Source organism: Rhinoderma darwinii (assembly GCF_050947455.1).
Source record: "Rhinoderma darwinii isolate aRhiDar2 chromosome 4 unlocalized genomic scaffold, aRhiDar2.hap1 SUPER_4_unloc_9, whole genome shotgun sequence".
NCBI classification, from domain to species: Eukaryota; Metazoa; Chordata; class Amphibia; order Anura; family Rhinodermatidae; genus Rhinoderma; species Rhinoderma darwinii.
The window spans coordinates 125,692-151,500 of record NW_027461764.1 but is presented as its reverse complement, the minus strand read 5'-3'; the positions used below and the strand labels follow the sequence as shown (position 1 = coordinate 151,500).

Genomic DNA, 25,809 nt, shown 5'->3' with positions numbered 1-25,809 from the left:
CATGGACCCCAACATGGACTGCCAGAAGGGGGATTAGCTCAAATGGTAGAGCGCTCGCTTAGCATGCGAGAGGTAACGGGATCGACGCCCGTATTCTCCAAAGTTTTGGTTTGCCGAGTTTTTCAAAGAGCGGGACAATTCTCCTCTGTTTCCCTACTCATGTAACTCATTTGCAAGCTTAGGAAGCACCCGACAACCAGCTCGGCAAGCCTTCGATAGCTCAGCTGGTAGAGCGGAGGACTGTAGTAGAAAATCAGCAATCCTTAGGTCGCTGGTTCAATTCCGGCTCGAAGGAACTTTTGTTAGTCTCATAGATGATGTTTCAACCTGTCGACAAATGCTCTCCCGGTGCCCTCGTCTTCTATCTATTTTCAGAGGGGTCTCTTGTTTGTGTTGGGTATTTGAAATGGGCATCCGACCGAAACTCTCAGTTGAGAGCCACAGTAGGACTTTCTGTAACTCTGACATGCAACTGAAACAAAAAGAGGGTACAATCATCCCTGGGTGGGCTTGAACCACCAACCTTTTGGTTATCAGACAAAAAAAAGTTTTCACAACCTTCAAGCTTTGCTTGAACCTCCCAGTTTCTCATGTCATGTGTCATCTTCTTTGAAACAGAGTGGCGCATGGAAAGACATTTAGGCCCACAACCAAAGAGGGCCAAAGGCTCTGGACCATTCTTTCTACATTGCAACTATGTCATCCAAATCACTGGGATTTTTTTCTCTTCTCAAAATTTTTCACACTGTACATGTTGAAATGGTCTTACAACCGGTGCCCTCCTCTTCTGGCCGAAACTTTAAGTTGAGAGGCACCATAGGATTTTCTGTAACATGCAACTGAGACAAAAAGAGGACACTGCCGTCCCTGGGTGGGCTTGAACCACCAACCTTCCGGTTAACAGCCGAACGCGCTAACCAATTGCGCCACAGAGACAACCACGCTCCCCCACTTTGATTAAAGTCGTAAAAAAGCCACAACATGGTAAATGGAGTATGTTTCTTAGAGGACCTTCTGATCAACACAATAAAAAGAAGAGAATGATAAAACATAACAACTGCGTGGAACTACAGCCGCCAACAAATGGACAATTGCAACACAGAGATGGCCTCCACATTAGCGTCTTAACAACAGTCAGCGGGTAATAGGCTACCCCTCTCTTTTGGAGGTATGGCAGCAGAGTGGCGCAGCGGAAGCGTGCTGGGCCCATAACCCAGAGGTCGATGGATCGAAACCATCCTCTGCTAAGTGCTCTCTTTTACTCACGCCCCCTGTTACAATTTGGCCATTATCCCCGGTCGGAATCACATGTTTTTCTCGTAAAAATAGAATAGAGACCCCCGATCCCTGACCATCTCATTTTCACGACCTTCAGACTATGCTTTTTATACACGCAACCTCCCAGTTTCTCATGCCACATGTTTTCGCCTTTGCAACAAAGTGGCACAGGCAAAGGCTTTTGGGCCCACAACCAAATGGGCCATTGGATCTAGACCATCTTTTCTACGTTGCGACTTTCTTATTTAAATCATTCTGATTTCTTTTCTCTTCCCACAATTCTTCACTCTGTACACTAACGACTCACCTATACTTTTACACCACCCGGCACCCTGTAAGCTCCACGCTCCTTCTGCTTTTACGGGAGAAAGACATCCACACTTAAAAAAAAAAAAAAAAAAAAAAAAAAAAAAGCTTAAAGCTACAGGTTGAAAAGTATGTGATGATCACAATTGTGGTGAATCAGGCACCCCAACATGGAAACCAGCATGGACCCCAACATGGACTGCCAGAAGGGGGATTAGCTCAAATGGTAGAGCGCTCGCTTAGCATGCGAGAGGTAACGGGATCGACGCCCGTATTCTCCAAAGTTTTGGTTTGCCGAGTTTTTCAAAGAGCGGGACAATTCTCCTCTGTTTCCCTACTCATGTAACTCATTTGCAAGCTTAGGAAGCACCCGACAACCAGCTCGGCAAGCCTTCGATAGCTCAGCTGGTAGAGCGGAGGACTGTAGTAGAAAATCAGCAATCCTTAGGTCGCTGGTTCAATTCCGGCTCGAAGGAACTTTTGTTAGTCTCATAGATGATGTTTCAACCTGTCGACAAATGCTCTCCCGGTGCCCTCGTCTTCTATCTATTTTCAGAGGGGTCTCTTGTTTGTGTTGGGTATTTGAAATGGGCATCCAACCGAAACTCTCAGTTGAGAGCCACAGTAGGACTTTCTGTAACTCTGACATGCAACTGAAACAAAAAGAGGGTACAATCATCCCTGGGTGGGCTTGAACCACCAACCTTTTGGTTATCAGACAAAAAAAAGTTTTCACAACCTTCAAGCTTTGCTTGAACCTCCCAGTTTCTCATGTCATGTGTCATCTTCTTTGAAACAGAGTGGCGCATGGAAAGACATTTAGGCCCACAACCAAAGAGGGCCAAAGGCTCTGGACCATTCTTTCTACATTGCAACTATGTCATCCAAATCACTGGGATTTTTTTCTCTTCTCAAAATTTTTCACACTGTACATGTTGAAATGGTCTTACAACCGGTGCCCTCCTCTTCTGGCCGAAACTTTAAGTTGAGAGGCACCATAGGATTTTCTGTAACATGCAACTGAGACAAAAAGAGGACACTGCCGTCCCTGGGTGGGCTTGAACCACCAACCTTCCGGTTAACAGCCGAACGCGCTAACCAAGTGCGCCACAGAGACAACCACGCTCCCCCACTTTGATTAAAGTCGTAAAAAAGCCACAACATGGTAAATGGAGTATGTTTCTTAGAGGACCTTCTGATCAACACAATAAAAAGAAGAGAATGATAAAACATAACAACTGCGTGGAACTACAGCCGCCAACAAATGGACAATTGCAACACAGAGATGGCCTCCACATTAGCGTCTTAACAACAGTCAGCGGGTAATAGGCTACCCCTCTCTTTTGGAGGTATGGCAGCAGAGTGGCGCAGCGGAAGCGTGCTGGGCCCATAACCCAGAGGTCGATGGATCGAAACCATCCTCTGCTAAGTGCTCTCTTTTACTCACGCCCCCTGTTACAATTTGGCCATTATCCCCGGTCGGAATCACATGTTTTTCTCGTAAAAATAGAATAGAGACCCCCGATCCCTGACCATCTCATTTTCACGACCTTCAGACTATGCTTTTTATACACGCAACCTCCCAGTTTCTCATGCCACATGTTTTCGCCTTTGCAACAAAGTGGCACAGGCAAAGGCTTTTGGGCCCACAACCAAATGGGCCATTGGATCTAGACCATCTTTTCTACGTTGCGACTTTCTTATTTAAATCATTCTGATTTCTTTTCTCTTCCCACAATTCTTCACTCTGTACACTAACGACTCACCTATACTTTTACACCACCCGGCACCCTGTAAGCTCCACGCTCCTTCTGCTTTTACGGGAGAAAGACATCCACACTTAAAAAAAAAAAAAAAAAAAGCTTAAAGCTACAGGTTGAAAAGTATGTGATGATCACAATTGTGGTGAATCAGGCACCCCAACATGGAAACCAGCATGGACCCCAACATGGACTGCCAGAAGGGGGATTAGCTCAAATGGTAGAGCGCTCGCTTAGCATGCGAGAGGTAACGGGATCGACGCCCGTATTCTCCAAAGTTTTGGTTTGCCGAGTTTTTCAAAGAGCGGGACAATTCTCCTCTGTTTCCCTACTCATGTAACTCATTTGCAAGCTTAGGAAGCACCCGACAACCAGCTCGGCAAGCCTTCGATAGCTCAGCTGGTAGAGCGGAGGACTGTAGTAGAAAATCAGCAATCCTTAGGTCGCTGGTTCAATTCCGGCTCGAAGGAACTTTTGTTAGTCTCATAGATGATGTTTCAACCTGTCGACAAATGCTCTCCCGGTGCCCTCGTCTTCTATCTATTTTCAGAGGGGTCTCTTGTTTGTGTTGGGTATTTGAAATGGGCATCCGACCGAAACTCTCAGTTGAGAGCCACAGTAGGACTTTCTGTAACTCTGACATGCAACTGAAACAAAAAGAGGGTACAATCATCCCTGGGTGGGCTTGAACCACCAACCTTTTGGTTATCAGACAAAAAAAAGTTTTCACAACCTTCAAGCTTTGCTTGAACCTCCCAGTTTCTCATGTCATGTGTCATCTTCTTTGAAACAGAGTGGCGCATGGAAAGACATTTAGGCCCACAACCAAAGAGGGCCAAAGGCTCTGGACCATTCTTTCTACATTGCAACTATGTCATCCAAATCACTGGGATTTTTTTCTCTTCTCAAAATTTTTCACACTGTACATGTTGAAATGGTCTTACAACCGGTGCCCTCCTCTTCTGGCCGAAACTTTAAGTTGAGAGGCACCATAGGATTTTCTGTAACATGCAACTGAGACAAAAAGAGGACACTGCCGTCCCTGGGTGGGCTTGAACCACCAACCTTCCGGTTAACAGCCGAACGCGCTAACCAATTGCGCCACAGAGACAACCACGCTCCCCCACTTTGATTAAAGTCGTAAAAAAGCCACAACATGGTAAATGGAGTATGTTTCTTAGAGGACCTTCTGATCAACACAATAAAAAGAAGAGAATGATAAAACATAACAACTGCGTGGAACTACAGCCGCCAACAAATGGACAATTGCAACACAGAGATGGCCTCCACATTAGCGTCTTAACAACAGTCAGCGGGTAATAGGCTACCCCTCTCTTTTGGAGGTATGGCAGCAGAGTGGCGCAGCGGAAGCGTGCTGGGCCCATAACCCAGAGGTCGATGGATCGAAACCATCCTCTGCTAAGTGCTCTCTTTTACTCACGCCCCCTGTTACAATTTGGCCATTATCCCCGGTCGGAATCACATGTTTTTCTCGTAAAAATAGAATAGAGACCCCCGATCCCTGACCATCTCATTTTCACGACCTTCAGACTATGCTTTTTATACACGCAACCTCCCAGTTTCTCATGCCACATGTTTTCGCCTTTGCAACAAAGTGGCACAGGCAAAGGCTTTTGGGCCCACAACCAAATGGGCCATTGGATCTAGACCATCTTTTCTACGTTGCGACTTTCTTATTTAAATCATTCTGATTTCTTTTCTCTTCCCACAATTCTTCACTCTGTACACTAACGACTCACCTATACTTTTACACCACCCGGCACCCTGTAAGCTCCACGCTCCTTCTGCTTTTACGGGAGAAAGACATCCACACTTAAAAAAAAAAAAAAAAAAAAAAGCTTAAAGCTACAGGTTGAAAAGTATGTGATGATCACAATTGTGGTGAATCAGGCACCCCAACATGGAAACCAGCATGGACCCCAACATGGACTGCCAGAAGGGGGATTAGCTCAAATGGTAGAGCGCTCGCTTAGCATGCGAGAGGTAACGGGATCGACGCCCGTATTCTCCAAAGTTTTGGTTTGCCGAGTTTTTCAAAGAGCGGGACAATTCTCCTCTGTTTCCCTACTCATGTAACTCATTTGCAAGCTTAGGAAGCACCCGACAACCAGCTCGGCAAGCCTTCGATAGCTCAGCTGGTAGAGCGGAGGACTGTAGTAGAAAATCAGCAATCCTTAGGTCGCTGGTTCAATTCCGGCTCGAAGGAACTTTTGTTAGTCTCATAGATGATGTTTCAACCTGTCGACAAATGCTCTCCCGGTGCCCTCGTCTTCTATCTATTTTCAGAGGGGTCTCTTGTTTGTGTTGGGTATTTGAAATGGGCATCCGACCGAAACTCTCAGTTGAGAGCCACAGTAGGACTTTCTGTAACTCTGACATGCAACTGAAACAAAAAGAGGGTACAATCATCCCTGGGTGGGCTTGAACCACCAACCTTTTGGTTATCAGACAAAAAAAAGTTTTCACAACCTTCAAGCTTTGCTTGAACCTCCCAGTTTCTCACGTCATGTGTCATCTTCTTTGAAACAGAGTGGCGCATGGAAAGACATTTAGGCCCACAACCAAAGAGGGCCAAAGGCTCTGGACCATTCTTTCTACATTGCAACTATGTCATCCAAATCACTGGGATTTTTTTCTCTTCTCAAAATTTTTCACACTGTACATGTTGAAATGGTCTTACAACCGGTGCCCTCCTCTTCTGGCCGAAACTTTAAGTTGAGAGGCACCATAGGATTTTCTGTAACATGCAACTGAGACAAAAAGAGGACACTGCCGTCCCTGGGTGGGCTTGAACCACCAACCTTCCGGTTAACAGCCGAACGCGCTAACCAATTGCGCCACAGAGACAACCACGCTCCCCCACTTTGATTAAAGTCGTAAAAAAGCCACAACATGGTAAATGGAGTATGTTTCTTAGAGGACCTTCTGATCAACACAATAAAAAGAAGAGAATGATAAAACATAACAACTGCGTGGAACTACAGCCGCCAACAAATGGACAATTGCAACACAGAGATGGCCTCCACATTAGCGTCTTAACAACAGTCAGCGGGTAATAGGCTACCCCTCTCTTTTGGAGGTATGGCAGCAGAGTGGCGCAGCGGAAGCGTGCTGGGCCCATAACCCAGAGGTCGATGGATCGAAACCATCCTCTGCTAAGTGCTCTCTTTTACTCACGCCCCCTGTTACAATTTGGCCATTATCCCCGGTCGGAATCACATGTTTTTCTCGTAAAAATAGAATAGAGACCCCCGATCCCTGACCATCTCATTTTCACGACCTTCAGACTATGCTTTTTATACACGCAACCTCCCAGTTTCTCATGCCACATGTTTTCGCCTTTGCAACAAAGTGGCACAGGCAAAGGCTTTTGGGCCCACAACCAAATGGGCCATTGGATCTAGACCATCTTTTCTACGTTGCGACTTTCTTATTTAAATCATTCTGATTTCTTTTCTCTTCCCACAATTCTTCACTCTGTACACTAACGACTCACCTATACTTTTACACCACCCGGCACCCTGTAAGCTCCACGCTCCTTCTGCTTTTACGGGAGAAAGACATCCACACTTAAAAAAAAAAAAAAAAAAAAAAGCTTAAAGCTACAGGTTGAAAAGTATGTGATGATCACAATTGTGGTGAATCAGGCACCCCAACATGGAAACCAGCATGGACCCCAACATGGACTGCCAGAAGGGGGATTAGCTCAAATGGTAGAGCGCTCGCTTAGCATGCGAGAGGTAACGGGATCGACGCCCGTATTCTCCAAAGTTTTGGTTTGCCGAGTTTTTCAAAGAGCGGGACAATTCTCCTCTGTTTCCCTACTCATGTAACTCATTTGCAAGCTTAGGAAGCACCCGACAACCAGCTCGGCAAGCCTTCGATAGCTCAGCTGGTAGAGCGGAGGACTGTAGTAGAAAATCAGCAATCCTTAGGTCGCTGGTTCAATTCCGGCTCGAAGGAACTTTTGTTAGTCTCATAGATGATGTTTCAACCTGTCGACAAATGCTCTCCCGGTGCCCTCGTCTTCTATCTATTTTCAGAGGGGTCTCTTGTTTGTGTTGGGTATTTGAAATGGGCATCCGACCGAAACTCTCAGTTGAGAGCCACAGTAGGACTTTCTGTAACTCTGACATGCAACTGAAACAAAAAGAGGGTACAATCATCCCTGGGTGGGCTTGAACCACCAACCTTTTGGTTATCAGACAAAAAAAAGTTTTCACAACCTTCAAGCTTTGCTTGAACCTCCCAGTTTCTCATGTCATGTGTCATCTTCTTTGAAACAGAGTGGCGCATGGAAAGACATTTAGGCCCACAACCAAAGAGGGCCAAAGGCTCTGGACCATTCTTTCTACATTGCAACTATGTCATCCAAATCACTGGGATTTTTTTCTCTTCTCAAAATTTTTCACACTGTACATGTTGAAATGGTCTTACAACCGGTGCCCTCCTCTTCTGGCCGAAACTTTAAGTTGAGAGGCACCATAGGATTTTCTGTAACATGCAACTGAGACAAAAAGAGGACACTGCCGTCCCTGGGTGGGCTTGAACCACCAACCTTCCGGTTAACAGCCGAACGCGCTAACCAATTGCGCCACAGAGACAACCACGCTCCCCCACTTTGATTAAAGTCGTAAAAAAGCCACAACATGGTAAATGGAGTATGTTTCTTAGAGGACCTTCTGATCAACACAATAAAAAGAAGAGAATGATAAAACATAACAACTGCGTGGAACTACAGCCGCCAACAAATGGACAATTGCAACACAGAGATGGCCTCCACATTAGCGTCTTAACAACAGTCAGCGGGTAATAGGCTACCCCTCTCTTTTGGAGGTATGGCAGCAGAGTGGCGCAGCGGAAGCGTGCTGGGCCCATAACCCAGAGGTCGATGGATCGAAACCATCCTCTGCTAAGTGCTCTCTTTTACTCACGCCCCCTGTTACAATTTGGCCATTATCCCCGGTCGGAATCACATGTTTTTCTCGTAAAAATAGAATAGAGACCCCCGATCCCTGACCATCTCATTTTCACGACCTTCAGACTATGCTTTTTATACACGCAACCTCCCAGTTTCTCATGCCACATGTTTTCGCCTTTGCAACAAAGTGGCACAGGCAAAGGCTTTTGGGCCCACAACCAAATGGGCCATTGGATCTAGACCATCTTTTCTACGTTGCGACTTTCTTATTTAAATCATTCTGATTTCTTTTCTCTTCCCACAATTCTTCACTCTGTACACTAACGACTCACCTATACTTTTACACCACCCGGCACCCTGTAAGCTCCACGCTCCTTCTGCTTTTACGGGAGAAAGACATCCACACTTAAAAAAAAAAAAAAAAAAAAAAGCTTAAAGCTACAGGTTGAAAAGTATGTGATGATCACAATTGTGGTGAATCAGGCACCCCAACATGGAAACCAGCATGGACCCCAACATGGACTGCCAGAAGGGGGATTAGCTCAAATGGTAGAGCGCTCGCTTAGCATGCGAGAGGTAACGGGATCGACGCCCGTATTCTCCAAAGTTTTGGTTTGCCGAGTTTTTCAAAGAGCGGGACAATTCTCCTCTGTTTCCCTACTCATGTAACTCATTTGCAAGCTTAGGAAGCACCCGACAACCAGCTCGGCAAGCCTTCGATAGCTCAGCTGGTAGAGCGGAGGACTGTAGTAGAAAATCAGCAATCCTTAGGTCGCTGGTTCAATTCCGGCTCGAAGGAACTTTTGTTAGTCTCATAGATGATGTTTCAACCTGTCGACAAATGCTCTCCCGGTGCCCTCGTCTTCTATCTATTTTCAGAGGGGTCTCTTGTTTGTGTTGGGTATTTGAAATGGGCATCCGACCGAAACTCTCAGTTGAGAGCCACAGTAGGACTTTCTGTAACTCTGACATGCAACTGAAACAAAAAGAGGGTACAATCATCCCTGGGTGGGCTTGAACCACCAACCTTTTGGTTATCAGACAAAAAAAAGTTTTCACAACCATCAAGCTTTGCTTGAACCTCCCAGTTTCTCATGTCATGTGTCATCTTCTTTGAAACAGAGTGGCGCATGGAAAGACATTTAGGCCCACAACCAAAGAGGGCCAAAGGCTCTGGACCATTCTTTCTACATTGCAACTATGTCATCCAAATCACTGGGATTTTTTTCTCTTCTCAAAATTTTTCACACTGTACATGTTGAAATGGTCTTACAACCGGTGCCCTCCTCTTCTGGCCGAAACTTTAAGTTGAGAGGCACCATAGGATTTTCTGTAACATGCAACTGAGACAAAAAGAGGACACTGCCGTCCCTGGGTGGGCTTGAACCACCAACCTTCCGGTTAACAGCCGAACGCGCTAACCAATTGCGCCACAGAGACAACCACGCTCCCCCACTTTGATTAAAGTCGTAAAAAAGCCACAACATGGTAAATGGAGTATGTTTCTTAGAGGACCTTCTGATCAACACAATAAAAAGAAGAGAATGATAAAACATAACAACTGCGTGGAACTACAGCCGCCAACAAATGGACAATTGCAACACAGAGATGGCCTCCACATTAGCGTCTTAACAACAGTCAGCGGGTAATAGGCTACCCCTCTCTTTTGGAGATATGGCAGCAGAGTGGCGCAGCGGAAGCGTGCTGGGCCCATAACCCAGAGGTCGATGGATCGAAACCATCCTCTGCTAAGTGCTCTCTTTTACTCACGCCCCCTGTTACAATTTGGCCATTATCCCCGGTCGGAATCACATGTTTTTCTCGTAAAAATAGAATAGAGACCCCCGATCCCTGACCATCTCATTTTCACGACCTTCAGACTATGCTTTTTATACACGCAACCTCCCAGTTTCTCATGCCACATGTTTTCGCCTTTGCAACAAAGTGGCACAGGCAAAGGCTTTTGGGCCCACAACCAAATGGGCCATTGGATCTAGACCATCTTTTCTACGTTGCGACTTTCTTATTTAAATCATTCTGATTTCTTTTCTCTTCCCACAATTCTTCACTCTGTACACTAACGACTCACCTATACTTTTACACCACCCGGCACCCTGTAAGCTCCACGCTCCTTCTGCTTTTACGGGAGAAAGACATCCACACTTAAAAAAAAAAAAAAAAAAAAAAAAAAAAAGCTTAAAGCTACAGGTTGAAAAGTATGTGATGATCACAATTGTGGTGAATCAGGCACCCCAACATGGAAACCAGCATGGACCCCAACATGGACTGCCAGAAGGGGGATTAGCTCAAATGGTAGAGCGCTCGCTTAGCATGCGAGAGGTAACGGGATCGACGCCCGTATTCTCCAAAGTTTTGGTTTGCCGAGTTTTTCAAAGAGCGGGACAATTCTCCTCTGTTTCCCTACTCATGTAACTCATTTGCAAGCTTAGGAAGCACCCGACAACCAGCTCGGCAAGCCTTCGATAGCTCAGCTGGTAGAGCGGAGGACTGTAGTAGAAAATCAGCAATCCTTAGGTCGCTGGTTCAATTCCGGCTCTAAGGAACTTTTGTTAGTCTCATAGATGATGTTTCAACCTGTCGACAAATGCTCTCCCGGTGCCCTCGTCTTCTATCTATTTTCAGAGGGGTGTCTTGTTTGTGTTGGGTATTTGAAATGGGCATCCGACCGAAACTCTCAGTTGAGAGCCACAGTAGGACTTTCTGTAACTCTGACATGCAACTGAAACAAAAAGAGGGTACAATCATCCCTGGGTGGGCTTGAACCACCAACCTTTTGGTTATCAGACAAAAAAAAGTTTTCACAACCTTCAAGCTTTGCTTGAACCTCCCAGTTTCTCATGTCATGTGTCATCTTCTTTGAAACAGAGTGGCGCATGGAAAGACATTTAGGCCCACAACCAAAGAGGACCAAAGGCTCTGGACCATTCTTTCTACATTGCAACTATGTCATCCAAATCACTGGGATTTTTTTCTCTTCTCAAAATTTTTCACACTGTACATGTTGAAATGGTCTTACAACCGGTGCCCTCCTCTTCTGGCCGAAACTTTAAGTTGAGAGGCACCATAGGATTTTCTGTAACATGCAACTGAGACAAAAAGAGGACACTGCCGTCCCTGGGTGGGCTTGAACCACCAACCTTCCGGTTAACAGCCGAACGCGCTAACCAATTGCGCCACAGAGACAACCACGCTCCCCCACTTTGATTAAAGTCGTAAAAAAGCCACAACATGGTAAATGGAGTATGTTTCTTAGAGGACCTTCTGATCAACACAATAAAAAGAAGAGAATGATAAAACATAACAACTGCGTGGAACTACAGCCGCCAACAAATGGACAATTGCAACACAGAGATGGCCTCCACATTAGCGTCTTAACAACAGTCAGCGGGTAATAGGCTACCCCTCTCTTTTGGAGGTATGGCAGCAGAGTGGCGCAGCGGAAGCGTGCTGGGCCCATAACCCAGAGGTCGATGGATCGAAACCATCCTCTGCTAAGTGCTCTCTTTTACTCACGCCCCCTGTTACAATTTGGCCATTATCCCCGGTCGGAATCACATGTTTTTCTCGTAAAAATAGAATAGAGACCCCCGATCCCTGACCATCTCATTTTCACGACCTTCAGACTATGCTTTTTATACACGCAACCTCCCAGTTTCTCATGCCACATGTTTTCGCCTTTGCAACAAAGTGGCACAGGCAAAGGCTTTTGGGCCCACAACCAAATGGGCCATTGGATCTAGACCATCTTTTCTACGTTGCGACTTTCTTATTTAAATCATTCTGATTTCTTTTCTCTTCCCACAATTCTTCACTCTGTACACTAACGACTCACCTATACTTTTACACCACCCGGCACCCTGTAAGCTCCACGCTCCTTCTGCTTTTACGGGAGAAAGACATCCACACTTAAAAAAAAAAAAAAAAAAAGCTTAAAGCTACAGGTTGAAAAGTATGTGATGATCACAATTGTGGTGAATCAGGCACCCCAACATGGAAACCAGCATGGACCCCAACATGGACTGCCAGAAGGGGGATTAGCTCAAATGGTAGAGCGCTCGCTTAGCATGCGAGAGGTAACGGGATCGACGCCCGTATTCTCCAAAGTTTTGGTTTGCCGAGTTTTTCAAAGAGCGGGACAATTCTCCTCTGTTTCCCTACTCATGTAACTCATTTGCAAGCTTAGGAAGCACCCGACAACCAGCTCGGCAAGCCTTCGATAGCTCAGCTGGTAGAGCGGAGGACTGTAGTAGAAAATCAGCAATCCTTAGGTCGCTGGTTCAATTCCGGCTCGAAGGAACTTTTGTTAGTCTCATAGATGATGTTTCAACCTGTCGACAAATGCTCTCCCGGTGCCCTCGTCTTCTATCTATTTTCAGAGGGGTCTCTTGTTTGTGTTGGGTATTTGAAATGGGCATCCGACCGAAACTCTCAGTTGAGAGCCACAGTAGGACTTTCTGTAACTCTGACATGCAACTGAAACAAAAAGAGGGTACAATCATCCCTGGGTGGGCTTGAACCACCAACCTTTTGGTTATCAGACAAAAAAAAGTTTTCACAACCTTCAAGCTTTGCTTGAACCTCCCAGTTTCTCATGTCATGTGTCATCTTCTTTGAAACAGAGTGGCGCATGGAAAGACATTTAGGCCCACAACCAAAGAGGGCCAAAGGCTCTGGACCATTCTTTCTACATTGCAACTATGTCATCCAAATCACTGGGATTTTTTTCTCTTCTCAAAATTTTTCACACTGTACATGTTGAAATGGTCTTACAACCGGTGCCCTCCTCTTCTGGCCGAAACTTTAAGTTGAGAGGCACCATAGGATTTTCTGCAACATGCAACTGAGACAAAAAGAGGACACTGCCGTCCCTGGGTGGGCTTGAACCACCAACCTTCCGGTTAACAGCCGAACGCGCTAACCAATTGCGCCACAGAGACAACCACGCTCCCCCACTTTGATTAAAGTCGTAAAAAAGCCACAACATGGTAAATGGAGTATGTTTCTTAGAGGACCTTCTGATCAACACAATAAAAAGAAGAGAATGATAAAACATAACAACTGCGTGGAACTACAGCCGCCAACAAATGGACAATTGCAACACAGAGATGGCCTCCACATTAGCGTCTTAACAACAGTCAGCGGGTAATAGGCTACCCCTCTCTTTTGGAGGTATGGCAGCAGAGTGGCGCAGCGGAAGCGTGCTGGGCCCATAACCCAGAGGTCGATGGATCGAAACCATCCTCTGCTAAGTGCTCTCTTTTACTCACGCCCCCTGTTACAATTTGGCCATTATCCCCGGTCGGAATCACATGTTTTTCTCGTAAAAATAGAATAGAGACCCCCGATCCCTGACCATCTCATTTTCACGACCTTCAGACTATGCTTTTTATACACGCAACCTCCCAGTTTCTCATGCCACATGTTTTCGCCTTTGCAACAAAGTGGCACAGGCAAAGGCTTTTGGGCCCACAACCAAATGGGCCATTGGATCTAGACCATCTTTTCTACGTTGCGACTTTCTTATTTAAATCATTCTGATTTCTTTTCTCTTCCCACAATTCTTCACTCTGTACACTAACGACTCACCTATACTTTTACACCACCCGGCACCCTGTAAGCTCCACGCTCCTTCTGCTTTTACGGGAGAAAGACATCCACACTTAAAAAAAAAAAAAAAAAAAGCTTAAAGCTACAGGTTGAAAAGTATGTGATGATCACAATTGTGGTGAATCAGGCACCCCAACATGGAAACCAGCATGGACCCCAACATGGACTGCCAGAAGGGGGATTAGCTCAAATGGTAGAGCGCTCGCTTAGCATGCGAGAGGTAACGGGATCGACGCCCGTATTCTCCAAAGTTTTGGTTTGCCGAGTTTTTCAAAGAGCGGGACAATTCTCCTCTGTTTCCCTACTCATGTAACTCATTTGCAAGCTTAGGAAGCACCCGACAACCAGCTCGGCAAGCCTTCGATAGCTCAGCTGGTAGAGCGGAGGACTGTAGTAGAAAATCAGCAATCCTTAGGTCGCTGGTTCAATTCCGGCTCGAAGGAACTTTTGTTAGTCTCATAGATGATGTTTCAACCTGTCGACAAATGCTCTCCCGGTGCCCTCGTCTTCTATCTATTTTCAGAGGGGTCTCTTGTTTGTGTTGGGTATTTGAAATGGGCATCCGACCGAAACTCTCAGTTGAGAGCCACAGTAGGACTTTCTGTAACTCTGACATGCAACTGAAACAAAAAGAGGGTACAATCATCCCTGGGTGGGCTTGAACCACCAACCTTTTGGTTATCAGACAAAAAAAAGTTTTCACAACCTTCAAGCTTTGCTTGAACCTCCCAGTTTCTCATGTCATGTGTCATCTTCTTTGAAACAGAGTGGCGCATGGAAAGACATTTAGGCCCACAACCAAAGAGGGCCAAAGGCTCTGGACCATTCTTTCTACATTGCAACTATGTCATCCAAATCACTGGGATTTTTTTCTCTTCTCAAAATTTTTCACACTGTACATGTTGAAATGGTCTTACAACCGGTGCCCTCCTCTTCTGGCCGAAACTTTAAGTTGAGAGGCACCATAGGATTTTCTGCAACATGCAACTGAGACAAAAAGAGGACACTGCCGTCCCTGGGTGGGCTTGAACCACCAACCTTCCGGTTAACAGCCGAACGCGCTAACCAATTGCGCCACAGAGACAACCACGCTCCCCCACTTTGATTAAAGTCGTAAAAAAGCCACAACATGGTAAATGGAGTATGTTTCTTAGAGGACCTTCTGATCAACACAATAAAAAGAAGAGAATGATAAAACATAACAACTGCGTGGAACTACAGCCGCCAACAAATGGACAATTGCAACACAGAGATGGCCTCCACATTAGCGTCTTAACAACAGTCAGCGGGTAATAGGCTACCCCTCTCTTTTGGAGATATGGCAGCAGAGTGGCGCAGCGGAAGCGTGCTGGGCCCATAACCCAGAGGTCGATGGATCGAAACCATCCTCTGCTAAGTGCTCTCTTTTACTCACGCCCCCTGTTACAATTTGGCCATTATCCCCGGTCGGAATCACATGTTTTTCTCGTAAAAATAGAATAGAGACCCCCGATCCCTGACCATCTCATTTTCACGACCTTCAGACTATGCTTTTTATACACGCAACCTCCCAGTTTCTCATGCCACATGTTTTCGCCTTTGCAACAAAGTGGCACAGGCAAAGGCTTTTGGGCCCACAACCAAATGGGCCATTGGATCTAGACCATCTTTTCTACGTTGCGACTTTCTTATTTAAATCATTCTGATTTCTTTTCTCTTCCCACAATTCTTCACTCTGTACACTAACGACTCACCTATACTTTTACACCACCCGGCACCCTGTAAGCTCCACGCTCCTTCTGCTTTTACGGGAGAAAGACATCCACACTTAAAAAAAAAAAAAAAAAAAGCTTAAAGCTACAGGTTGAAAAGTATGTGATGATCACAATTGTGGTGAATCAGGCACCCCAACATGGAAACCAGCATGGACCCCAACATGGACTGCCAGAAGGGGGATTAGCTCAAATGGTAGAGCGCTCGCTTAGCATGCGAGAGGTAACGGGATCGACGCCCGTATTCTCCAAAGTTTTGGTTTGCCGAGTTTTTCAAAGAGCGGGACAATTCTCCTCTGTTTCCCTACTCATGTAACTCATTTGCAAGCTTAGGAAGCACCCGACAACCAGCTCGGCAAGCCTTCGATAGCTCAGCTGGTAGAGCGGAGGACTGTAGTAGAAAATCAGCAATCCTTAGGTCGCTGGTTCAATTCCGGCTCGAAGGAACTTTTGTTAGTCTCATAGATGATGTTTCAACCTGTCGACAAATGCTCTCCCGGTGCCCTCGTCTTCTATCTATTTTCAGAGGGGTCTCTTGTTTGTGTTGGGTATTTGAAATGGGCATCCGACCGAAACTCTCAGTTGAGAGCCACAGTAGGACTTTCTGTAACTCTGACATGCAACTGAAACAAAAAGAGGGTACAATCATCCCTGGGTGGGCTTGAACCACCAACCTTTTGGTTATCAGACAAAAAAAAGTTTTCACAACCTTCAAGCTTTGCTTGAACCTCCCAGTTTCTCATGTCATGTGTCATCTTCTTTGAAACAGAGTGGCGCATGGAAAGACATTTAGGCCCACAACCAAAGAGGGCCAAAGGCTCTGGACCATTCTTTCTACATTGCAACTATGTCATCCAAATCACTGGGATTTTTTTCTCTTCTCAAAATTTTTCACACTGTACATGTTGAAATGTTCTTACAACCGGTGCCCTCCTCTTCTGGCCGAAACTTTAAGTTGAGAGGCACCATAGGATTTTCTGTAACATGCAACTGAGACAAAAAGAGGACACTGCCGTCCCTGGGTGGGCTTGAACCACCAACCTTCCGGTTAACAGCCGAACGCGCTAACCAATTGCGCCACAGAGACAACCACGCTCCCCCACTTTGATTAAAGTCGTAAAAAAGCCACAACATGGTAAATGGAGTATGTTTCTTAGAGGACCTTCTGATCAACACAATAAAAAGAAGAGAATGATAAAACATAACAACTGCGTGGAACTACAGCCGCCAACAAATGGACAATTGCAACACAGAGATGGCCTCCACATTAGCGTCTTAACAACAGTCAGCGGGTAATAGGCTACCCCTCTCTTTTGGAGATATGGCAGCAGAGTGGCGCAGCGGAAGCGTGCTGGGCCCATAACCCAGAGGTCGATGGATCGAAACCATCCTCTGCTAAGTGCTCTCTTTTACTCACGCCCCCTGTTACAATTTGGCCATTATCCCCGGTCGGAATCACATGTTTTTCTCGTAAAAATAGAATAGAGACCCCCGATCCCTGACCATCTCATTTTCACGACCTTCAGACTATGCTTTTTATACACGCAACCTCCCAGTTTCTCATGCCACATGTTTTCGCCTTTGCAACAAAGTGGCACAGGCAAAGGCTTTTGGGCCCACAACCAAATGGGCCATTGGATCTAGACCATCTTTTCTACGTTGCGACTTTCTTATTTAAATCATTCTGATTTCTTTTCTCTTCCCACAATTCTTCACTCTGTACACTAACGACTCACCTATACTTTTACACCACCCGGCACCCTGTAAGCTCCACGCTCCTTCTGCTTTTACGGGAGAAAGACATCCACACTTAAAAAAAAAAAAAAAAAAAGCTTAAAGCTACAGGTTGAAAAGTATGTGATGATCACAATTGTGGTGAATCAGGCACCCCAACATGGAAACCAGCATGGACCCCAACATGGACTGCCAGAAGGGGGATTAGCTCAAATGGTAGAGCGCTCGCTTAGCATGCGAGAGGTAACGGGATCGACGCCCGTATTCTCCAAAGTTTTGGTTTGCCGAGTTTTTCAAAGAGCGGGACAATTCTCCTCTGTTTCCCTACTCATGTAACTCATTTGCAAGCTTAGGAAGCACCCGACAACCAGCTCGGCAAGCCTTCGATAGCTCAGCTGGTAGAGCGGAGGACTGTAGTAGAAAATCAGCAATCCTTAGGTCGTTGGTTCAATTCCGGCTCGAAGGAACTTTTGTTAGTCTCATAGATGATGTTTCAACCTGTCGACAAATGCTCTCCCGGTGCCCTCGTCTTCTATCTATTTTCAGAGGGGTCTCTTGTTTGTGTTGGGTATTTGAAATGGGCATCCGACCGAAACTCTCAGTTGAGAGCCACAGTAGGACTTTCTGTAACTCTGACATGCAACTGAAACAAAAAGAGGGTACAATCATCCCTGGGTGGGCTTGAACCACCAACCTTTTGGTTATCAGACAAAAAAAAGTTTTCACAACCTTCAAGCTTTGCTTGAACCTCCCAGTTTCTCATGTCATGTGTCATCTTCTTTGAAACAGAGTGGCGCATGGAAAGACATTTAGGCCCACAACCAAAGAGGGCCAAAGGCTCTGGACCATTCTTTCTACATTGCAACTATGTCATCCAAATCACTGGGATTTTTTTCTCTTCTCAAAATTTTTCACACTGTACATGTTGAAATGGTCTTACAACCGGTGCCCTCCTCTTCTGGCCGAAACTTTAAGTTGAGAGGCACCATAGGATTTTCTGTAACATGCAACTGAGACAAAAAGAGGACACTGCCGTCCCTGGGTGGGCTTGAACCACCAACCTTCCGGTTAACAGCCGAACGCGCTAACCAATTGCGCCACAGAGACAACCACGCTCCCCCACTTTGATTAAAGTCGTAAAAAAGCCACAACATGGTAAATGGAGTATGTTTCTTAGAGGACCTTCTGATCAACACAATAAAAAGAAGAGAATGATAAAACATAACAACTGCGTGGAACTACAGCCGCCAACAAATGGACAATTGCAACACAGAGATGGCCTCCACATTAGCGTCTTAACAACAGTCAGCGGGTAATAGGCTACCCCTCTCTTTTGGAGATATGGCAGCAGAGTGGCGCAGCGGAAGCGTGCTGGGCCCATAACCCAGAGGTCGATGGATCGAAACCATCCTCTGCTAAGTGCTCTCTTTTACTCACGCCCCCTGTTACAATTTGGCCATTATCCCCGGTCGGAATCACATGTTTTTCTCGTAAAAATAGAATAGAGACCCCCGATCCCTGACCATCTCATTTTCACGACCTTCAGACTATGCTTTTTATACACGCAACCTCCCAGTTTCTCATGCCACATGTTTTCGCCTTTGCAACAAAGTGGCACAGGCAAAGGCTTTTGGGCCCACAACCAAATGGGCCATTGGATCTAGACCATCTTTTCTACGTTGCGACTTTCTTATTTAAATCATTCTGATTTCTTTTCTCTTCCCACAATTCTTCACTCTGTACACTAACGACTCACCTATACTTTTACACCACCCGGCACCCTGTAAGCTCCACGCTCCTTCTGCTTTTACGGGAGAAAGACATCCACACTTAAAAAAAAAAAAAAAAAAAGCTTAAAGCTACAGGTTGAAAAGTATGTGATGATCACAATTGTGGTGAATCAGGCACCCCAACATGGAAACCAGCATGGACCCCAACATGGACTGCCAGAAGGGGGATTAGCTCAAATGGTAGAGCGCTCGCTTAGCATGCGAGAGGTAACGGGATCGACGCCCGTATTCTCCAAAGTTTTGGTTTGCCGAGTTTTTCAAAGAGCGGGACAATTCTCCTCTGTTTCCCTACTGATGTAACTCATTTGCAAGCTTAGGAAGCACCCGACAACCAGCTCGGCAAGCCTTCGATAGCTCAGCTGGTAGAGCGGAGGACTGTAGTAGAAAATCAGCAATCCTTAGGTCGCTGGTTCAATTCCGGCTCGAAGGAACTTTTGTTAGTCTCATAGATGATGTTTCAACCTGTCGACAAATGCTCTCCCGGTGCCCTCGTCTTCTATCTATTTTCAGAGGGGTCTCTTGTTTGTGTTGGGTATTTGAAATGGGCATCCGACCGAAACTCTCAGTTGAGAGCCACAGTAGGACTTTCTGTAACTCTGACATGCAACTGAAACAAAAAGAGGGTACAATCATCCCTGGGTGGGCTTGAACCACCAACCTTTTGGTTATCAGACAAAAAAAAGTTTTCACAACCTTCAAGCTTTGCTTGAACCTCCCAGTTTCTCATGTCATGTGTCATCTTCTTTGAAACAGAGTGGCGCATGGAAAGACATTTAGGCCCACAACCAAAGAGGGCCAAAGGCTCTGGACCATTCTTTCTACATTGCAACTATGTCATCCAAATCACTGGGATTTTTTTCTCTTCTCAAAATTTTTCACACTGTACATGTTGAAATGGTCTTACAACCGGTGCCCTCCTCTTCTGGCCGAAACTTTAAGTTGAGAGGCACCATAGGATTTTCTGTAACATGCAACTGAGACAAAAAGAGGACACTGCCGTCCCTGGGTGGGCTTGAACCACCAACCTTCCGGTTAACAGCCGAACGCGCTAACCAATTGCGCCACAGAGACAACCACGCTCCCCCACTTTGATTAAAGTCGTAAAAAAGCCACAACATGGTAAATGGAGTATGTTTCTTAGAGGACCTTCTGATCAACACAATAAAAAGAAGAGAATGATAAAACATAACAACTGCGTGGAACTACAGCCGCCAACAAATGGACAATTGCAACACAGAGATGGCCTCCACATTAGCGTCTTAACAACAGTCAGCGGGTAATAGGCTACCCCTCTCTTTTGTAGATATGGCAGCAGAGTGGCGCAGCGGAAGCGTGCTGGGCCCATAACCCAGAGGTCGATGGATCGAAACCATCCTCTGCTAAGTGCTCTCTTTTACTCACGCCCCCTGTTACAATTTGGCCATTATCCCCGGTCGGAATCACATGTTTTTCTCGTAAAAATAGAATAGAGACCCCCGATCCCTGACCATCTCATTTTCACGACCTTCAGACTATGCTTTTTATACACGCAACCTCCCAGTTTCTCATGCCACATGTTTTCGCCTTTGCAACAAAGTGGCACAGGCAAAGGCTTTTGGGCCCACAACCAAATGGGCCATTGGATCTAGACCATCTTTTCTACGTTGCGACTTTCTTATTTAAATCATTCTGATTTCTTTTCTCTTCCCACAATTCTTCACTCTGTACACTAACGACTCACCTATACTTTTACACCACCCGGCACCCTGTAAGCTCCACGCTCCTTCTGCTTTTACGGGAGAAAGACATCCACACTTAAAAAAAAAAAAAAAAAAAAGCTTAAAGCTACAGGTTGAAAAGTATGTGATGATCACAATTGTGGTGAATCAGGCACCCCAACATGGAAACCAGCATGGACCCCAACATGGACTGCCAGAAGGGGGATTAGCTCAAATGGTAGAGCGCTCGCTTAGCATGCGAGAGGTAACGGGATCGACGCCCGTATTCTCCAAAGTTTTGGTTTGCCGAGTTTTTCAAAGAGCGGGACAATTCTCCTCTGTTTCCCTACTCATGTAACTCATTTGCAAGCTTAGGAAGCACCCGACAACCAGCTCGGCAAGCCTTCGATAGCTCAGCTGGTAGAGCGGAGGACTGTAGTAGAAAATCAGCAATCCTTAGGTCGCTGGTTCAATTCCGGCTCGAAGGAACTTTTGTTAGTCTCATAGATGATGTTTCAACCTGTCGACAAATGCTCTCCCGGTGCCCTCGTCTTCTATCTATTTTCAGAGGGGTCTCTTGTTTGTGTTGGGTATTTGAAATGGGCATCCGACCGAAACTCTCAGTTGAGAGCCACAGTAGGACTTTCTGTAACTCTGACATGCAACTGAAACAAAAAGAGGGTACAATCATCCCTGGGTGGGCTTGAACCACCAACCTTTTGGTTATCAGACAAAAAAAAGTTTTCACAACCTTCAAGCTTTGCTTGAACCTCCCAGTTTCTCATGTCATGTGTCATCTTCTTTGAAACAGAGTGGCGCATGGAAAGACATTTAGGCCCACAACCAAAGAGGGCCAAAGGCTCTGGACCATTCTTTCTACATTGCAACTATGTCATCCAAATCACTGGGATTTTTTTCTCTTCTCAAAATTTTTCACACTGTACATGTTGAAATGGTCTTACAACCGGTGCCCTCCTCTTCTGGCCGAAACTTTAAGTTGAGAGGCACCATAGGATTTTCTGTAACATGCAACTGAGACAAAAAGAGGACACTGCCGTCCCTGGGTGGGCTTGAACCACCAACCTTCCGGATAACAGCCGAACGCGCTAACCAACTGCGCCACAGAGACAACCACGCTCCCCCACTTTGATTAAAGTCGTAAAAAAGCCACAACATGGTAAATGGAGTATGTTTCTTAGAGGACCTTCTGATCAACACAATAAAAAGAAGAGAATGATAAAACATAACAACTGCGTGGAACTACAGCCGCCAACAAATGGACAATTGCAACACAGAGATGGCCTCCACATTAGCGTCTTAACAACAGTCAGCGGGTAATAGGCTACCCCTCTCTTTTGGAGATATGGCAGCAGAGTGGCGCAGCGGAAGCGTGCTGGGCCCATAACCCAGAGGTCGATGGATCGAAACCATCCTCTGCTAAGTGCTCTCTTTTACTCACGCCCCCTGTTACAATTTGGCCATTATCCCCGGTCGGAATCACATGTTTTTCTCGTAAAAATAGAATAGAGACCCCCGATCCCTGACCATCTCATTTTCACGACCTTCAGACTATGCTTTTTATACACGCAACCTCCCAGTTTCTCATGCCACATGTTTTCGCCTTTGCAACAAAGTGGCACAGGCAAAGGCTTTTGGGCCCACAACCAAATGGGCCATTGGATCTAGACCATCTTTTCTACGTTGCGACTTTCTTATTTAAATCATTCTGATTTCTTTTCTCTTCCCACAATTCTTCACTCTGTACACTAACGACTCACCTATACTTTTACACCACCCGGCACCCTGTAAGCTCCACGCTCCTTCTGCTTTTACGGGAGAAAGACATCCACACTTAAAAAAAAAAAAAAAAAAAGCTTAAAGCTACAGGTTGAAAAGTATGTGATGATCACAATTGTGGTGAATCAGGCACCCCAACATGGAAACCAGCATGGACCCCAACATGGACTGCCAGAAGGGGGATTAGCTCAAATGGTAGAGCGCTCGCTTAGCATGCGAGAGGTAACGGGATCGACGCCCGTATTCTCCAAAGTTTTGGTTTGCCGAGTTTTTCAAAGAGCGGGACAATTCTCCTCTGTTTCCCTACTCATGTAACTCATTTGCAAGCTTAGGAAGCACCCGACAACCAGCTCGGCAAGCCTTCGATAGCTCAGCTGGTAGAGCGGAGGACTGTAGTAGAAAATCAGCAATCCTTAGGTCGCTGGTTCAATTCCGGCTCGAAGGAACTTTTGTTAGTCTCATAGATGATGTTTCAACCTGTCGACAAATGCTCTCCCGGTGCCCTCGTCTTCTATCTATTTTCAGAGGGGTCTCTTGTTTGTGTTGGGTATTTGAAATGGGCATCCGACCGAAACTCTCAGTTGAGAGCCACAGTAGGACTTTCTGTAACTCTGACATGCAACTGAAACAAAAAGAGGGTACAATCATCCCTGGGTGGGCTTGAACCACCAACCTTTTGGTTATCAGACAAAAAAAAGTTTTCACAACCTTCAAGCTTTGCTTGAACCTCCCAGTTTCTCATGTCATGTGTCATCTTCTTTGAAACAGAGTGGCGCATGGAAAGACATTTAGGCCCACAACCAAAGAGGGCCAAAGGCTCTGGACCATTCTTTCTACATTGCAACTATGTCATCCAAATCACTGGGATTTTTTTCTCTTCTCAAAATTTTTCACACTGTACATGTTGAAATGGTCTTACAACCGGTGCCCTCCTCTTCTGGCCGAAACTTTAAGTTGAGAGGCACCATAGGATTTTCTGTAACATGCAACTGAGACAAAAAGAGGACACTGCCGTCCCTGGGTGGGCTTGAACCACCAACCTTCCGGTTAACAGCCGAACGCGCTAACCAATTGCGCCACAGAGACAACCACGCTCCCCCACTTTGATTAAAGTCGTAAAAAAGCCACAACATGGTAAATGGAGTATGTTTCTTAGAGGACCTTCTGATCAACACAATAAAAAGAAGAGAATGATAAAACATAACAACTGCGTGGAACTACAGCCGCCAACAAATGGACAATTGCAACACAGAGATGGCCTCCACATTAGCGTCTTAACAACAGTCAGCGGGTAATAGGCTACCCCTCTCTTTTGGAGGTATGGCAGCAGAGTGGCGCAGCGGAAGCGTGCTGGGCCCATAACCCAGAGGTCGATGGATCGAAACCATCCTCTGCTAAGTGCTCTCTTTTACTCACGCCCCCTGTTACAATTTGGCCATTATCCCCGGTCGGAATCACATGTTTTTCTCGTAAAAATAGAATAGAGACCCCCGATCCCTGACCATCTCATTTTCACGACCTTCAGACTATGCTTTTTATACACGCAACCTCCCAGTTTCTCATGCCACATGTTTTCGCCTTTGCAACAAAGTGGCACAGGCAAAGGCTTTTGGGCCCACAACCAAATGGGCCATTGGATCTAGACCATCTTTTCTACGTTGCGACTTTCTTATTTAAATCATTCTGATTTCTTTTCTCTTCCCACAATTCTTCACTCTGTACACTAACGACTCACCTATACTTTTACACCACCCGGCACCCTGTAAGCTCCACGCTCCTTCTGCTTTTACGGGAGAAAGACATCCACACTTAAAAAAAAAAAAAAAAAAAGCTTAAAGCTACAGGTTGAAAAGTATGTGATGATCACAATTGTGGTGAATCAGGCACCCCAACATGGAAACCAGCATGGACCCCAACATGGACTGCCAGAAGGGGGATTAGCTCAAATGGTAGAGCGCTCGCTTAGCATGCGAGAGGTAACGGGATCGACGCCCGTATTCTCCAAAGTTTTGGTTTGCCGAGTTTTTCAAAGAGCGGGACAATTCTCCTCTGTTTCCCTACTCATGTAACTCATTTGCAAGCTTAGGAAGCACCCGACAACCAGCTCGGCAAGCCTTCGATAGCTCAGCTGGTAGAGCGGAGGACTGTAGTAGAAAATCAGCAATCCTTAGGTCGCTGGTTCAATTCCGGCTCGAAGGAACTTTTGTTAGTCTCATAGATGATGTTTCAACCTGTCGACAAATGCTCTCCCGGTGCCCTCGTCTTCTATCTATTTTCAGAGGGGTCTCTTGTTTGTGTTGGGTATTTGAAATGGGCATCCGACCGAAACTCTCAGTTGAGAGCCACAGTAGGACTTTCTGTAACTCTGACATGCAACTGAAACAAAAAGAGGGTACAATCATCCCTGGGTGGGCTTGAACCACCAACCTTTTGGTTATCAGACAAAAAAAAGTTTTCACAACCTTCAAGCTTTGCTTGAACCTCCCAGTTTCTCATGTCATGTGTCATCTTCTTTGAAACAGAGTGGCGCATGGAAAGACATTTAGGCCCACAACCAAAGAGGGCCAAAGGCTCTGGACCATTCTTTCTACATTGCAACTATGTCATCCAAATCACTGGGATTTTTTTCTCTTCTCAAAATTTTTCACACTGTACATGTTGAAATGGTCTTACAACCGGTGCCCTCCTCTTCTGGCCGAAACTTTAAGTTGAGAGGCACCATAGGATTTTCTGTAACATGCAACTGAGACAAAAAGAGGACACTGCCGTCCCTGGGTGGGCTTGAACCACCAACCTTCCGGTTAACAGCCGAACGCGCTAACCAATTGCGCCACAGAGACAACCACGCTCCCCCACTTTGATTAAAGTCGTAAAAAAGCCACAACATGGTAAATGGAGTATGTTTCTTAGAGGACCTTCTGATCAACACAATAAAAAGAAGAGAATGATAAAACATAACAACTGCGTGGAACTACAGCCGCCAACAAATGGACAATTGCAACACAGAGATGGCCTCCACATTAGCGTCTTAACAACAGTCAGCGGGTAATAGGCTACCCCTCTCTTTTGGAGATATGGCAGCAGAGTGGCGCAGCGGAAGCGTGCTGGGCCCATAACCCAGAGGTC

The 25,809-nt window shown here is 45.8% G+C and overlaps 27 non-coding genes across 27 annotated transcripts; 13 read left to right on the top strand and 14 right to left on the bottom strand.

The window, feature by feature from the left end:
* The first annotated feature begins 209 nt into the window (after positions 1-209).
* On the top strand, positions 210-295 carry TRNAY-GUA (transfer RNA tyrosine (anticodon GUA)). Its single transcript is given in 2 exon segments — positions 210-246; positions 260-295. It is a non-coding gene; the product is annotated as a tRNA-Tyr (tRNA).
* Positions 296-862: 567 nt separating this feature from the next.
* Positions 863-936, bottom strand: TRNAN-GUU (transfer RNA asparagine (anticodon GUU)). The gene has a single exon. It is a non-coding gene; the product is annotated as a tRNA-Asn (tRNA).
* Positions 937-1,974: 1,038 nt separating this feature from the next.
* Positions 1,975-2,060, top strand: TRNAY-GUA (transfer RNA tyrosine (anticodon GUA)). Its single transcript is given in 2 exon segments — positions 1,975-2,011; positions 2,025-2,060. It is a non-coding gene; the product is annotated as a tRNA-Tyr (tRNA).
* A 1,668-nt stretch (positions 2,061-3,728) lies between these two features.
* Positions 3,729-3,814, top strand: TRNAY-GUA (transfer RNA tyrosine (anticodon GUA)). The gene is given in 2 exon segments: positions 3,729-3,765; positions 3,779-3,814. It is a non-coding gene; the product is annotated as a tRNA-Tyr (tRNA).
* A 567-nt stretch (positions 3,815-4,381) lies between these two features.
* Positions 4,382-4,455, bottom strand: TRNAN-GUU (transfer RNA asparagine (anticodon GUU)). The gene has a single exon. It is a non-coding gene; the product is annotated as a tRNA-Asn (tRNA).
* A 1,030-nt stretch (positions 4,456-5,485) lies between these two features.
* Positions 5,486-5,571, top strand: TRNAY-GUA (transfer RNA tyrosine (anticodon GUA)). The gene is given in 2 exon segments: positions 5,486-5,522; positions 5,536-5,571. It is a non-coding gene; the product is annotated as a tRNA-Tyr (tRNA).
* Positions 5,572-6,138: 567 nt separating this feature from the next.
* Positions 6,139-6,212, bottom strand: TRNAN-GUU (transfer RNA asparagine (anticodon GUU)). Its single transcript has one exon. It is a non-coding gene; the product is annotated as a tRNA-Asn (tRNA).
* Positions 6,213-7,242: 1,030 nt separating this feature from the next.
* On the top strand, positions 7,243-7,328 carry TRNAY-GUA (transfer RNA tyrosine (anticodon GUA)). The gene is given in 2 exon segments: positions 7,243-7,279; positions 7,293-7,328. It is a non-coding gene; the product is annotated as a tRNA-Tyr (tRNA).
* A 567-nt stretch (positions 7,329-7,895) lies between these two features.
* On the bottom strand, positions 7,896-7,969 carry TRNAN-GUU (transfer RNA asparagine (anticodon GUU)). The gene has a single exon. It is a non-coding gene; the product is annotated as a tRNA-Asn (tRNA).
* Positions 7,970-8,999: 1,030 nt separating this feature from the next.
* Positions 9,000-9,085, top strand: TRNAY-GUA (transfer RNA tyrosine (anticodon GUA)). Its single transcript is given in 2 exon segments — positions 9,000-9,036; positions 9,050-9,085. It is a non-coding gene; the product is annotated as a tRNA-Tyr (tRNA).
* Positions 9,086-9,652: 567 nt separating this feature from the next.
* TRNAN-GUU (transfer RNA asparagine (anticodon GUU)) lies at positions 9,653-9,726 on the bottom strand. The gene has a single exon. It is a non-coding gene; the product is annotated as a tRNA-Asn (tRNA).
* A 1,690-nt stretch (positions 9,727-11,416) lies between these two features.
* Positions 11,417-11,490, bottom strand: TRNAN-GUU (transfer RNA asparagine (anticodon GUU)). The gene has a single exon. It is a non-coding gene; the product is annotated as a tRNA-Asn (tRNA).
* A 1,027-nt stretch (positions 11,491-12,517) lies between these two features.
* TRNAY-GUA (transfer RNA tyrosine (anticodon GUA)) lies at positions 12,518-12,603 on the top strand. The gene is given in 2 exon segments: positions 12,518-12,554; positions 12,568-12,603. It is a non-coding gene; the product is annotated as a tRNA-Tyr (tRNA).
* A 567-nt stretch (positions 12,604-13,170) lies between these two features.
* TRNAN-GUU (transfer RNA asparagine (anticodon GUU)) lies at positions 13,171-13,244 on the bottom strand. The gene has a single exon. It is a non-coding gene; the product is annotated as a tRNA-Asn (tRNA).
* A 1,027-nt stretch (positions 13,245-14,271) lies between these two features.
* On the top strand, positions 14,272-14,357 carry TRNAY-GUA (transfer RNA tyrosine (anticodon GUA)). Its single transcript is given in 2 exon segments — positions 14,272-14,308; positions 14,322-14,357. It is a non-coding gene; the product is annotated as a tRNA-Tyr (tRNA).
* Positions 14,358-14,924: 567 nt separating this feature from the next.
* On the bottom strand, positions 14,925-14,998 carry TRNAN-GUU (transfer RNA asparagine (anticodon GUU)). Its single transcript has one exon. It is a non-coding gene; the product is annotated as a tRNA-Asn (tRNA).
* A 1,027-nt stretch (positions 14,999-16,025) lies between these two features.
* TRNAY-GUA (transfer RNA tyrosine (anticodon GUA)) lies at positions 16,026-16,111 on the top strand. Its single transcript is given in 2 exon segments — positions 16,026-16,062; positions 16,076-16,111. It is a non-coding gene; the product is annotated as a tRNA-Tyr (tRNA).
* Positions 16,112-16,678: 567 nt separating this feature from the next.
* On the bottom strand, positions 16,679-16,752 carry TRNAN-GUU (transfer RNA asparagine (anticodon GUU)). The gene has a single exon. It is a non-coding gene; the product is annotated as a tRNA-Asn (tRNA).
* Positions 16,753-18,432: 1,680 nt separating this feature from the next.
* TRNAN-GUU (transfer RNA asparagine (anticodon GUU)) lies at positions 18,433-18,506 on the bottom strand. Its single transcript has one exon. It is a non-coding gene; the product is annotated as a tRNA-Asn (tRNA).
* Positions 18,507-19,533: 1,027 nt separating this feature from the next.
* On the top strand, positions 19,534-19,619 carry TRNAY-GUA (transfer RNA tyrosine (anticodon GUA)). Its single transcript is given in 2 exon segments — positions 19,534-19,570; positions 19,584-19,619. It is a non-coding gene; the product is annotated as a tRNA-Tyr (tRNA).
* A 567-nt stretch (positions 19,620-20,186) lies between these two features.
* TRNAN-GUU (transfer RNA asparagine (anticodon GUU)) lies at positions 20,187-20,260 on the bottom strand. The gene has a single exon. It is a non-coding gene; the product is annotated as a tRNA-Asn (tRNA).
* A 1,028-nt stretch (positions 20,261-21,288) lies between these two features.
* TRNAY-GUA (transfer RNA tyrosine (anticodon GUA)) lies at positions 21,289-21,374 on the top strand. The gene is given in 2 exon segments: positions 21,289-21,325; positions 21,339-21,374. It is a non-coding gene; the product is annotated as a tRNA-Tyr (tRNA).
* Positions 21,375-21,941: 567 nt separating this feature from the next.
* TRNAN-GUU (transfer RNA asparagine (anticodon GUU)) lies at positions 21,942-22,015 on the bottom strand. The gene has a single exon. It is a non-coding gene; the product is annotated as a tRNA-Asn (tRNA).
* A 1,027-nt stretch (positions 22,016-23,042) lies between these two features.
* Positions 23,043-23,128, top strand: TRNAY-GUA (transfer RNA tyrosine (anticodon GUA)). Its single transcript is given in 2 exon segments — positions 23,043-23,079; positions 23,093-23,128. It is a non-coding gene; the product is annotated as a tRNA-Tyr (tRNA).
* A 567-nt stretch (positions 23,129-23,695) lies between these two features.
* On the bottom strand, positions 23,696-23,769 carry TRNAN-GUU (transfer RNA asparagine (anticodon GUU)). Its single transcript has one exon. It is a non-coding gene; the product is annotated as a tRNA-Asn (tRNA).
* Positions 23,770-24,796: 1,027 nt separating this feature from the next.
* Positions 24,797-24,882, top strand: TRNAY-GUA (transfer RNA tyrosine (anticodon GUA)). The gene is given in 2 exon segments: positions 24,797-24,833; positions 24,847-24,882. It is a non-coding gene; the product is annotated as a tRNA-Tyr (tRNA).
* A 567-nt stretch (positions 24,883-25,449) lies between these two features.
* On the bottom strand, positions 25,450-25,523 carry TRNAN-GUU (transfer RNA asparagine (anticodon GUU)). The gene has a single exon. It is a non-coding gene; the product is annotated as a tRNA-Asn (tRNA).
* Positions 25,524-25,809: the final 286 nt, after the last annotated feature.